General features: G+C 40.6%; 1 long non-coding RNA gene across 1 annotated transcript in view; it reads right to left on the bottom strand.

Annotated features, from left to right (window-relative positions):
- The window catches only part of LOC309664544, a 40,463-nt gene extending 27,363 nt beyond the window's left edge, over positions 1-13,100 (bottom strand). The window contains exon 1 of the long non-coding RNA XR_014265912.1: positions 12,186-13,100. This is a non-coding gene — a long non-coding RNA (uncharacterized lncRNA). The remainder of the gene's footprint in view (positions 1-12,185) is intronic.
- Between the last annotated feature and the right edge of the window lie 398 nt (positions 13,101-13,498).

Raw genomic sequence — 13,498 nt, 5'->3', positions numbered from 1 at the left:
GTGCTTTGTTTAAAGTAGCTGAGGGTTGGAGGTGAGGTTTTCTTACTGATGTGTGTATTTGTACGTAGTGGTGTAGTTAGCTGCCTAGTGTCCTCATTATGTGGGTCTCTCAGACCTTCCCTGTCCACCCCCTCCAGAGTATCACTATCTGAAGTTACAATGCTTTGATCTCCAAACTAGGGACAAGATAGGGTCTGAAAGACGCTTCCTCTCCGAGCCGAGACGCTTTCCTGAGCGCTTGTTTTTAGACTTTGGTGTGCCTCTGGGTCTGCTCTAAGCAGATGGCTTTTCCTGTCCACCTGCTGTTTCCTATTTAATGAATAGGTTAGAAAAGGAGTTTCCTTTTCCTCTTTGGTGCGGATAAGTTTCAACTCCTGTGTCTTACTGTTCTCCCTCCCTCTGAGTAACACAGAATCATGCCGCTTTTGCCCAACTGGCATTGATCTGATAGTAGTGAGATGCCCTGTCTTGATGATCCCTTACTGGGTTTCCATGCAGAGGAATCATAATGAAAATAATTAATAGAATTCTTGGTTGGAAAGAGTTGGGATACAATTTTTTAAGAAAGAAAAAACCTATATCGGTTCTACATTCGGACATGCTAACAGTGGTTTTAAGTTTCTGAAGTGTTGACCGGATGCTAAAGGCAAGGTGGGGAAGAGAAAGCTCTTCTGTGTATGGAATCTTTTATATATATATATAATCTATGGATATTTTAAACTCTGTTAGATAGCAGCCTTTGGAAAATCCCCTATTTGGTCCTGCTTTCTGACCTATCTGCCTTTTCAGGGTAATCTTGTGGCACAAGTGATAGCATTTAAAAGCTTTAGTCTTTTAATTCCTCCTCCTTCCTGCTGCGTGCCCTGAGCTGTCTTCTGTGCACTTCTGACATGTCTACTGTTTGGTCTCTCTGTGTTCTTTGTTACTTGGGTGCAGTAGCAACTTCTCTGTGCATTCCATCTTTCTTTCAAGTTGTGTAAAGTTCTTCACTTTTTTTCTCTGAGGGTATAGGGGGTGGGGGGAGTCAGCATGATTATATTTTAATGTAGAAAATGTGACCTGGATATAAAATGAAAATAAATATTAAATTAAATGGAAGTTACCTAAAGTGACTCTGTATCTTCTAATCAGAAAAGCAATAGCAACAAGCAAATATATAATAATGCACCTCTCTTTGATTGACAGTTTTGAACATCATAACCAGTATTGTGAACCAGCCCCTTGATTCACAATATCATGAACCATGTCCCCTTTACAGGGACATGGCCCATGTTCTGTACCCTCTGCCTTTTAGGCTGCCCTTTCAAGCTCTTTTCAGTAATACCTCTTCCAACATATTGTAGTTTGATCCAAGGTTGAGAGTTGCTAGGGTGTGGGGTTGTTTGTTTGTTTATTTGTTTGTTTTGCAGATCGTTAGTGGCTGTAAGTTCTCTGAAACTTGAAGTTTTGATTCAGGGTCCACTTAGCATTTTCGAGAGTTACTAAGGTGTTTTATAGCATTCTTTGTTTCAGACATTCTCAGGACCTCTAGAGCCTATCTGCCATGAATGAAAGAGGGTGATAAATAGAACATGAAATACATACTGAAGCAAGCCAAAACTTGCTTCAAATAAAATCTGAAATAGATGGTCCAGTATATAAAGGAAACATACTTGTTAAAGCACAGGGATGTGGCATCACGGTGGTCTCCCATTTCTTTCCCCTCTTCAACTCAGAGTGACATTTAGGAGATGTAGAGGAAGAGGCTCAGTCATAGCAAGAGTAGGTAGACCTGTGTTCTGCTTCTGGTGCTGCCACTAACTGTATGGTCTTGCTTAGTCATTTAACAGCTTTGTGTTCCTTTTAGGGTTATTATAAGGACTAGAGATTTTGCTTTTTATATTGCTTTTTAACTTATGTAAAAAAAAAACAGTTTGTTGTATTGGCATGTGTCTATTTCTGTATTCTCTATCCTATTCATTGAACTATGTATCTATCCTTCCACCAATACCACACTGTCTTACTTATAGCTTTACAGTAGGTCTTAATATCCTCTAACTATATTCTGCTTTCTCAAAATTGTTTTACTTATTCTGGTTCCTTTGCCTTTACCTTTTGTTCATACATTTTAGAATAAGCTTGTCCATGTTGACAAAAAAATTCTGTTGGAAGTTCACCTTTTATTATGTTGAGTCTTCCAATCCATGAATGCGATATGTCTCTCCATTGATTTAGGTCTTGTTTGGTTGTATCATACAGATCCTCTATTAAAATATTTATAATCAAATATTTCATGTTTTGGAAGCATTGTGTATGGCATTGTGTTGTTTTTTTTTTAATTTTTCTTTTTTTCTTTTTGTCTGGTTGGGTCTTCGTTTCTGTGCGAGGGCTTTCTCTAGTTGTGGCGAGTGGGGGCCACTCTTCATCGCGGTGCGCGGGCCTCTCACTGTCGCGGCCTCTCTTGTTGCAGAGCACAGGCTCCAGACGCACAGGCTCAGTAGTTGTGGCTCACGGGCCTAGTCGCTCCACGGCATGTGGGATCTTCCCAGACCAGGGCTCAAACCCGTGTCCCCTGCATTGGCAGGCAGATTCTCAACCACTGCGCCACCAGGGAAGCCCCGGCATTGTGTTTTTAGTTTTGGTTTCCAGTTGTTCATTGTTAATATTTGGAAATATGACTAATGTTTTTGTGTTGATCTTGTATCCTGAGACTTTGTTAAAGTAATTACCACTTATTAATTGCTTCTTAGAGATTTCTTGGGATTTTCTATGCAGACAGTCATGCTATCCATGAGTATGGACAGTAATATTTCTTCCTTTCTAATCTGTGTGTCTTTCTTTCTTTTTCTTGCCATGCTGCACTGGCTAGTACCTACAGTACTAAGTTGAAAAGGAGAGATGAAAGAGGACATTCTGGCCTTCTTTTGAATTTAGGAGGAAAACATTCATTCTCTCACCATTAAGTATGATGTTCACTGTCGGTTTTTTGTAGATATTCTTTACTGGGTTGAAGTAGAGCCCTTCTATTCCTGAGAGTTTCTGACATGAATGTGTGTTGAAGTTCATCAAATGCTTTTTCTTCATTAATTGATGTGACCATGTAGAGTTTCTTCTTCAATCTATTAATATGGCAAATTACGCTGATGATTTTTGAATAGTAAACCAAGCTTGTGTTCCGAGAATAGACTCCAGTTGATCAGAGTGTATTGTTATTTGCTTCCTTCTTCATGTGTTGATTTTATTGTGCAATTTTTTTCCCGTTTCCGTGTGTGAAAGCTTAGATTATTGATCTGAGACCTTCCCTCTCTTCTATTATAAGCATTTAGTGCCATTCGTTTCCCTCTTAATAATGTTTTCTCTGGATCCTTCCACATTTTATGTGTTGTATTTTCATTTTCACTCAGTTCTATTTATCTTAAAAATTTTCCTTGAAATTCCTCTTTAACCATGGATTATTTAGAAGTGTGCATCTTAATTTCCAAATGTTTGGAGGCATTCTACTTCTCGTTCTCATTTTTATACAATTTAAAGCTTAGACTGTGGACACAGTGGAATAAAATGCGATTATGTTTGTTTAGTTATTTTATAGAGGCTCTTCAAATATCACTGGAGTGAAGTTTTCAAATATTAGTTTTACATAGTAGTTCTCAGTCTTTTGCACTTGTAACCATAAGAGAGTTCCCTAAAAATATGTAACCCTGGCTGCTAGAGCCATGTTTATCAGGGACAGTTCACAGTCACAGGAATAGTGGGGAGTTTGTGGGTCCCCACTGCACACTTTGTTCTGGGCCAGCACACAGGGATCCAGTAGGGATCCAGGGTCCAGGAGAGGGACCCAAACTTTGGGCTCTGGTGTTTATATTGCAGAATCAGGGAAGCCCAGGTCCCGTGTAGGCAGGAACTAGGACCAGCACTGGGACACACAGGACCCAGGTCCAGTCCCTCTCCATGGAACGAGCAGTCAGGCTGAGGGAGGCCCAGCCTCTCTCCTGCTGGTCAGGGCTGAGCCAAGCTGCGGTTGCAGCTGTATTGCTCAGTAGGCCCATGGCTGAGTCACCAGCTATGACAGCCGTAAGCCCTGGCTATGGGTAGTGTCCATGAAGTCTTGAGGAAGGCCGGCCTTCCTCCTGCAGGGAGGCAGTCTTGAACAAGTTAGCCCTGCCCTGTCACTACTTCAACAACCAAAATTTTCATTACTCCCTCTTGCTCCCCAACCCCACTCAGATAAAAGCATAGTTTCTCATGGGGTGGCCAACATTTTATTTTTCAAACATTATCAACATCATTTCATACAAGAAAGGACATTCGAACCCCAATTAACTAAGAAGCACATATTGCAGAATAAGCTCGTTTGCCCTAAAACAAGACCCTTAGCTATTTCCATGGACCATCCTTGATTTCTCCATTATGCTGCTGAGTAGTGCAAAGTTGGTGCTCAAGAACTCCTTGGATGATGGTGTGCTATCAACAGCTGCTGTGAACGCAAGCAGCTGGCACCCTCGGTGGCTATATGGGCAGAGGAGTTGAGGAGACAGTAGGTGATGGCTCTGTGCTGTCAGTGAGGGCTGTCCTCTGCCCGCACCCCTTTTAATCCCTTTGTATCCCTACCATCTGAGGAATGAAGGCAGTGATGAGTTATTGGCAGAATTGCCCTGTCTGATAAGAGGGTCACCTGCAAGCCAGAGGGCCCAAATCCTCCCTGGAACACATCACTCCCTACCCACCACTTAACAATTCCCTTCAAACAAAGGTGCAAATTTGTAATAGCTGTACCGTTAAGATATGCCGTCTGTGATTCAGACAACTGTGACTCCTTGCCCTGTTCTTGGAGGAACATGACATTTTGTAGGGAGAACCCAGGCCAGGTGGCCAAAGTCTCTGTCAAGTCTGTTTCTTCAGCCAATACTTTGATTCAAGTTGAGGGTGGTGGAGATGAGTGGGCCTTCACCATGATAGCCTTTCCCTGGTATCACTGGCCAAGGTTCCCTTTGGTGAACATTACATACAAAAGCTTGACCAGCACATGCCTCGCTCTCAGCCGAGCCGTGGCCATGCTGCTCCTGGGATTAGGCACCTCCTTCGCACACCCTGTGGATGGTGCTCAGTTCCTTGATTCTGTGAATGGGGCATTTGTTAAACTATTATTTCTTGAGGCCTGTAAACTATTATTTCTTGATGTCTGTGCAAGTTTCAATTCTGCAATTTCTATTTCCTTCTTCTTACGGATTGAATAACACTAGTTAAATTCCTCATCTTACAATCTCTGCTCCTTAACATTAACCGTAGTCTTCTTAAAGTCCTTGGTCTTGCTCTCTCAAAGGCTCCCTGGGGCTTGATTCCAGTGGGCTGGTGAGGTGGACACCACTGAGCTTGACAACATGCCATACTCCACCCAAGCCTGGAGATCTCCGGTGTCTGGGGGAAAAGGCAGGGGCCGTGAGACAGGAGACAAGAATGGAGGTAAATTCAGGGGTAAAGCCCAGGGAAGAGTCCATATGTCAGTTGCAGGTCAGCTATGGGCCCTGTGTCAGAGAAGACGCCCCTCAGTGTGGGATGACCAGCTGCTCTCAGAGAGAGCGAGGCTCCTGGCCCCGCCTTCTCATGTGATACTGGGGCAGATCCTATGCACAGAGGCTGTGGCCTGCAGGGGTCGTGTATCAGCACCTCTGCAGGGTTGAGGGGCCAAAGGGGGCCATGGGCAACCTCTCCCAGGAGAAGTCACCTGCCCTGGGGCTGGGGCATCAGTCCCTCAGACCCACACCATCTACCTTTCTACCTGGGTTCCAAGCCCAGCAAGGCACAATCCTGACTTCCCCAGTGTAGGATTTCCCCAGTGTGTGACAAGCCAGGCTGTGGCCACCTACCCCGAGGGTATAGTTTGGCAGGGCAAAGCCCGTCACTGCCCCCTGGTGAGGCAACTACAACAGAAAGGTGAGCTTTTGAGAGCAAGGGTCAGGAGTCAGGGAGGAGAGGCAGAAACCCAAGAAAGGACCCATCGCCTGAGCCCACATCCTTGTCCACCTCTGTGGGGTCAGTCAGCCTCCAGTGTCTGCTCTGAGATCACAAGACCCCACAGTACTGGCCATCACAACCACCTGCCTCAGAACAAAATAAGAGGGCACAAGAGCAGGAGGCCCATATGATAAGTGTGGTCCGTTGAGTAGGTGCTCCCTGGGCCAAGTGACAAGACATGGCTTCTCAGGGCACAGCTGCCCCCAGACTCAGCATAAATGTCTGGGCTGTGAGCCCATTGATTCTGGGAAGGGCACCAGCACAAGATGAACAGATGCTCCATCCTTTGCGTCAGGCAAGCCAGGAGCCAAGCACTGACAAGCAGCCTGCGTTATACCCTCATGTTTCACAGGGCAGGAGCCTCGGGGGGGTGGGGGGATGGGGCCTGCCCTGAGGTCACAGCAGAGGAGGTTTGCTGCTGGAGGGCCACACACAGGACAGCTGTATAGAATGTGATCAAAGGCTCTCTGGTGCTTCATGCCATTCAAAACCAGGGGCTCTTAAACAGCCCGAGGGTAAGATACCGCCAAATCCTTGCTGAAATTTCTGAGCCCATCCTCAGATCCCAAATTTTGCCCAGATTGCCAAAAGTTTCATGGACTTCTGGTCAAGGACCCGATTCATCTGGACTGCTCAGTGCACAGCAAGATTGCCAGGACGGGGCCTAGGGATCTTGCCCACACAACCGTCCCTGACATTTGCTCCTGGAGAACCACCTGCCCAGCTACCAACAGCTCCTCCTTCCCTCTCATCAGGCTAAATGCAACTGGGAGAAAGGCAACACAAAAGGAGGCAAATGTGGAAACATAAACCCGACAGTGCTGTCTCCCCCAGCCAAGACTAAGAGTCCATGAGTCTACCCACTGCACTCACCTGAAAGACCCCACATATCACCAGGAGCACAGAGAGCACACAGGCCGTCAGATACACCTGACCTCAATTTCCTCCTGAGAGAGCACTCAGGGGCCTCCCTGGGATTTGGAGGTCTCAACAATTCACTGCATTGTGGCTTATGCCACAGAGCAATTTTGAACAAGGATTATAGTACCGGTAAACTTTAAGCACTGCTTTAAGTCCAATCACTTTATGTTTAAAGAGAGAGGAATTGGGGCTCAACCACCAGAGGGCAGACAGCAGAAGCAAGAAAAACTACAATCCTGCAGCCTGTGGACCAAAAACCACAGTTACAGAAAGATAGACAAGATGAAAAGGCAGAGGGCTATGTACCAGATGAAGGAACAAGAAAAAACCCCACAAAAACAACTAAATGAAGTGGAGATAGGTAACCTTCCAGAAAAAGAATTCAGAATAATGATAGCGAAGATGCTCCAGGACCTCGGAATAAGAATGGAGGCAAAGATTGAGAAGATGCAAGAAATGATTAACAAAGACCTAGAAGAATTAAAGAACAAACAAACAGAGATGACCAATACAATAACTGAAATGAAAACTACACTAGAAGGAATCAATAGCAGAATAACTGAGGCAGAAGAACGGATAAGTGACCTGGAAGACAGAATGGTGGAATTCACTGCTGCGGAACAGAATAAAGAAAAATGAATGAAAAGAAAAGAAGACAGCCTAAGAGTCCTCTGGGACAACATTAAGCGCAACAACATTCGCATTATAGGGGTCCCAGAAGGAGAAGAGAGAGAGAAAGGACCAGAGAAAATATTTGAAGAGATTATAGTCGAAAATTTCCCTAACATGGGAAAGGAAATAGCCACCCAAGTCCAGGAAGCGCAGAGAGTCCCATACAGGATAAACCCAAGGAGAAACACGCCGAGACACATAGTAATCAAAGTGGCAAAAATTAAAGACAAATAAAAATTTTTGAAAGCATCAAGGGAAAAAGGACAAATAACATACAAGGGAACTCCCATAAGGTTAACAGCTGATTTCTCAGCAGAAACTCTACAAGCCAGAAGGGTGTGGCATGATATACTTAAAGTGATGAAAGGGAAGAACCTACAACCAAGATTACTCTACCCGGCAAGGGTCTCACTTAGATTTGATGGAGAAATCAAAAGCTTCACAGACAAGCAAAAGCTACGAGAATTCAGCACCACCAAACCAGCTCTACAACAAATGCTAAAGGAACTTCTCTAAGTGGGAAACACAAGAGAAGAAAAGGACCTACAAAAACAAACCCAAAACAATTAAGACAATGGTCATAGGAACATACATATCGATAATTACCTTAAACGTGAATGGATTAAATGCCCCAACCAAAAGACATAGACTGGCTGAATGGATACAAAAACAAGACCCATATATATGCTGTCTACAAGAGACCCACTTTAGACCTAGGGACACATACAGACTGAAAGTGAGGGGATGGAAAAAGATATTCAATGCAAATGGAAATCAAAAGAAAGCTGGAGTAGCTATACTCATATCAGATAAAATAGACTTTAAAATAAAGAATGTTACAAGAGACAAGGAAGGACACTACATAATGATCAAGGGATCAATCCAAGAAGAAGATATAAAAACTATAAATATATATGCACCCAACATAGGAACATCTCAATACATAAGGCAACTGCTAACAGCTATAAAAGAGGAAATCGACAGTAACACGATAATAGTGGGGAACTTTAACACCTCACTTACACCAATGGACAGATCATCCAAAATGAAAATAAATAAGGAAACAGAAGCTTTAAATGACACAATAGACCAGATAGATTTAATTGATATATATAGGACATTCCATCCAAAAACAGCAGATTACACATTCTTCTCAAGTGCGCACGGAACATTCTCCAGGATAGATCACATCTTGGGTCACAAATCAAGCCTCAGTAAATTTAAGAAAATTGAAATCATACCAAGCATCTTTTCTGACCACAACGCTATGAGATTAGAAATGAATTACAGGGAAAAAAACGTAAAAAAGACAAACACATGGAGGCTAAACAATACGTTACTAAATAACCAAGAGATTACTGAAGAAATCAGAGAGGAAATCAAAAACTACCTAGAGACAAATGACAATGAACACACGACGACCCAAAACCTATGGGATGCAGCAAAAGCAGTTCTAAGAGGGAAGTTTATAGCTATACAAGCCTATCTCAAGAAACAAGAAAAATCTCAAGTAAACAATCTAACCTTACACCTAAAGAAACTAGAGAAAGAAGAACAAACAAAACCCAAAGTTAGCAGAAGGAAAGAAATCATAAAGATCAGAGCAGAAATAAATGAAATAGAAACAAAGAAAACAATAGCAAAGATCAATAAAACTAAAAGTTGGTTCTTTGAGAAGATAAACAAAATTGATAAGCCATTAGCCAGACTCATCAAGAAAAAGAGGGAGAGGACTCAAATCAATAAAATCAGAAATGAAAAAGGAGAAGTTACAACAGACACCGCAGAAATACAAAGCATCCTAAGAGACTACTACAAGCAACTTTATGCCAATAAAATGGACAACCTGGAAGAAATGGACAAATTCTTAGAAAGGTATAACCTTCCAAGACTGAATCAGGAAGAAACAGAAAATATGAACAGACCAATCACAAGTAATGAAATTGAAACTGTGATTAAAAATCTTCCAACAAACAAAAGTCCAGGACCAGATGGCTTCGCAGGTGAATTCTATCAAACATTTAGAGAAGAGCTAACACCCATCCTTCTCAAACTCTTCCAAAAAATTGCAGAGGAAGGAACACTCCCAAACTCATTCTATGAGGCCACCATCACCCTGATACCAAAACCAGACAAAGACACTACAAAAAAAGAAAATTACAGACCAATATCACTGATGAATATAGATGCAAAAATCCTCAACAAAATACTAGCAAACAGAATCCAACAACACATTAAAAGGATCATACACCACGATCAAGTGGGATTTATCCCAGGGATCCAAGGATTCTTCAATATACGCAAATCAATCAATGTGATACACCATATTAACAAATTGAAGAAGAAAAACCATATGATCATCTCAATAGATGCAAAAAAAGCTTTTGACAAAATTCAACACCCATTTATGATAAAAACTCTCCAGAAAGTGGGCATAGAGGGAACCTACCTCAACATAATAAAGGCCATATATGACAAACACACAGCAAACATCATTCTCAATGGTGAAAAACTGAAAGCATTTCCTCTACGATCAGGAACGAGACAAGGATGTCCACTCTCACCACTATTATTCAACATAGTTCTGGAAGTCCTAGCCACGGCAATCAGAGAAGAAAAAGAAATAAAAGGAATACAAATTGGAAAAGAAGAAGTAAAACTGTCACTGTTTGCAGATGACATGATACTATACATAGAGAATCCTAAAACTGCCACCAGAAAACTGCTAGAGCTAATTAATGAATATGGTAAAGTTGCAGGATACAAAATTAATGCACAGAAATCTCTTGCATTCCTATACACTAATGATGAAAAATCTGAAAGAGAAATTACGGAAACACTCCCATTTACCATTGCAACAAAAAGAATAAAATACCTAGGAATAAACCTACCTAGGGAGACAAAAGACCTGTATGCAGAAAACTATAAGACACTGATGAAAGAAATTAAAGATGATACCAACAGATGGAGAGATATACCATGTTCTTGTATTGGAAGAATCAACACTGTGAAAATGAGTATACTACCCAAAGCAATCTACAGATTCAATGCAATCCCTATCAAATTACCAATGGCATTTTTTACGGAGCTAGAACAAATCATCTTAAAATTTGTATGGAGACACAAAAGACCCCGAATAGCCAAAGCAGTCTTGAGGCAAAAAAATGGAGCTGGAGGAATCAGACTCCCTGACTTCAGACTATAGTACAAAGCTACAGCAATCAAGACAATATGGTACTGGCACAAAAACAGAAACATAGATCAATGGAACAAGATAGAAAGCCCAGAGATTAACCCACGCACCTATGGTCAACTAATCTATGACAAAGGAGGCAAAGATATACAATGGAGAAAAGACATTCTTTTCAATAAGTGGTGCTGGGAAAACTGGACAGGTACATGTAAAAGAATGAAATTAAAATACTCCCTAACACCATACACAAAAATAAACTCAAAATGGATTAGAGACCTAAATATAAGACTGGACACTATAAAACTCTTAGAGGAAAACATAGGAAGAACACTCTTTGACATAAATCACAGCAAGATCTTTTTTGATCCACCTCCTAGAGTAATGGAAATAAAAACAAAAATAAACAAGTGGGACCTAATGAAACTTCAAAGCTTTTGTACAGCAAAGGAAACCATAAATAAGACGAAAAGACAACCCTCAGAATGGGAGAAAATATTTGCAAATGAATCAACGGACAAAGGATTAATCTCCAAAATGTATAAACAGCTCATTCAGCTCAATATCAAAGAAACAAACACCCCAATCCAAAAATGGGCAGAAGACCTAAATAGACATTTCTCCAAAGAAGACATACAGACGGCCACGAAGCACATGAAAAGATGCTCAACATCACTAATTATTAGAGAAATGCAAATCAAAACTACAATGAGGTATCACCTCACTCCTATTAGAATGGGCATCATCAGAAAATCTACAAACAACAAATGCTGGAGAGGGTGTGGAGAAAAGGGAACCCTCTTGCACTGTTGGTGGGAATGTAAATGGATACAGCCACTATGGAGAACAATATGGAGGTTCCTTAAAAAACTAAAAATGGAATTACCATATGACCCAGCAATCCCACTACTGGGCATATACCCAGAGAAAACCGTAATTCAAAAAGACACATGCACCCGAATGTTCATTGCAGCACTATTTACAATAGCCAGGTCATGGAAGCAAACTAAATGCCCATCAACAGACGAATGGATAAAGAAGATGTGGTACATATATACAATGGAATATTACTCAGCCATAAAAAGGAACGAAATTGAGTCATTTGTTGAGACGTGGATGGATCTAGAGACTGTCATACAGAGTGAAGTAAGTCAGAAAGAGAAAAACAAATATCGTATATTAATGCATGTATGTGGAACCTAGAAAAATGGTACAGATGAGCCAGTTTGCAGGGCAGAAGTTGAGACACAGATGTAGAGAATGGACATATGGACACCAAGGGGAGAAAACTGCGGTGAGGTGGGGATGGTGGTGTGCTGAATTGGGCGATTGGGATTGACATGTATCCACTGATGTGTATAAAATTGATGCCTAATAAGAACCAGCAGCATAAAAAAACAAACAAAACAACTAATACTAAACTTTCATTGGGTTATTTGTATAGAAATATGTTAATATAAATGTTTCAGACATTACATGAAATTTCTAAAAATCTTATATTTGTATTTGTATGGATATATGTATGGAAATATGTTAATATAAATGTTTCAGACATTATATGAAATTTCTAAAAATCTTATATTTGTATTTGTATGGAAATATGTATGGAAATATGTTAATATAAATGTTTCAGACATTACATGAAATTTCTAAAAATCTTATATGTTCTGGTATGTTATAAGTAATAATCCTAGTTATTACTTTAAAATGTATATCTCAGAAATAACTAATTTTCTTGTCAACTGCATTATTATGAACTTTCATCAAATCTTTAACTGTGGTCATTTTTAAGTCTTTTGTCATTTACAGACAGTTCTGGTTGTACTCTGATGATTTTGCAAATATGTTCCTCTAAAAGGGTTTCATCTTCAAGAAATTCATGGAAAAGGCTCTGACAAGTACAGGTTTCTGATAACTGACTGTACTGCTGAACGGAATGAATAAGCATTTTCAGAACTCTAATGAAAAACTGATGAACTCATAAAAGTGCTAACAAAAGATCAAGATAAAAAAAAAATTAATTACATGGGACTGAGTGAACTGATGAGGATGAGTATAATTTTTGTGACTTTCTGTCTGAATTTAAAAAAAAAAAATCCCACAAGGACTCAGAGGCAAAGAATATACAAATCAATTTTCACTGCAAAGTAAAGGAGCTGTTACAGTGGAGGATTACTGGACTGAATGTCAATATTATGACATAGTATGAGTGTGTTTCATGTTTGGTAATTGCAATCATTGTTGCTTTTGTTGTAGTCATCCATGTACAATGCTTGGTGTCAGTCTATTTATCTCTTGTAAAAATAAAATACAGTGTGTGTGTATGAAAAAAAAATATGTAAAAGGGGAAGAGTAAGCAGATGAAACCTTTATAGGTGAATGAAGATAAATTGGCATCAGCAGGAAAGGGGCTATTTTACCTGTAGGATGTTTTATGTAAACTTCATGGTAATCACAAGCAAAAATCTAGAGCAGAAACATAAACATAAAAAAGGGGAGAGTGAGCAAATCACCATGGAAAACCACCAACTTATAAGGGCAGACAGAAAGAGAAGAAAAAAGGAACAACAGAGAGACAAAATAAGCAGAAGGCAAAAGATAAAATGGCAATAGTAAATTCTTACATATCAATAATCACCCCTAAATGTAAGCAGATTGAACTCACCGATCAAAAGGCACATAGTGGGTGGATGGCTGAAAAAACAAGGTCCAACTCTATGCTCT

This window comes from Balaenoptera physalus (genome assembly GCF_965194825.1).
Source record: "Balaenoptera physalus genome assembly, chromosome: 7".
Classification (NCBI taxonomy): Eukaryota; Metazoa; Chordata; class Mammalia; order Artiodactyla; family Balaenopteridae; genus Balaenoptera; species Balaenoptera physalus.
Note: the sequence above shows the minus strand (reverse complement) of the source record. Positions and strands in the feature narration are given on the sequence as shown.